We start from the raw sequence: 548 nt of genomic DNA, 5'->3' as shown, positions 1-548 counted from the left end.
TGCTGTGACTCAGTGGAATGGGATACAGTGACTGAGGGAAAGGTGATTCAGTGACTGTGGGAAAGGTGATTCAGTGACTGTGGGAAATGGCAAGCTGTGACCGAGGAAAGGAGATGCAGTGACTGTGGGAAATGGGACGCAATGACGGAGGGAAATGGGACGCAGTGACTGAGTGAAATGGGATGCAGTGGCTCAGTGAAATGGGATGCCTTGGCTGAGTGAAATGGGATGCAGTGGCTGAGTGAAATGGGATGCCGTGGCTGAGCGGAATGGGATGCAGTGATTGAAGGAAATGGGGGCAGTGACCGATGGATATGGGATGCAGTGACCGAGGGAAATGGGATGCAGTGACTGTGGGAAATGGGATGCAGTGGCTGATGGAAAGGAGATGTCGTGACTGAGTGAACTGGGATTCGGTGACTGAGTGAAATGGGATGCAGTGACTGAGGGAAATGGGATGCAGTGACTGAGGGAAATGGGATGCAGTGACTGAGGGTAATAGGATGCAGTGACTGATGGTAATGGGATGCAGTGACTGAGGGTAATGG

Source organism: Stegostoma tigrinum, unplaced genomic scaffold, assembly GCF_030684315.1.
Source record: "Stegostoma tigrinum isolate sSteTig4 unplaced genomic scaffold, sSteTig4.hap1 scaffold_185, whole genome shotgun sequence".
Taxonomy (NCBI): domain Eukaryota; kingdom Metazoa; phylum Chordata; class Chondrichthyes; order Orectolobiformes; family Stegostomatidae; genus Stegostoma; species Stegostoma tigrinum.
The sequence above is the reverse complement of the archived record's forward strand: the minus strand, read 5'-3'. Positions refer to the sequence as shown.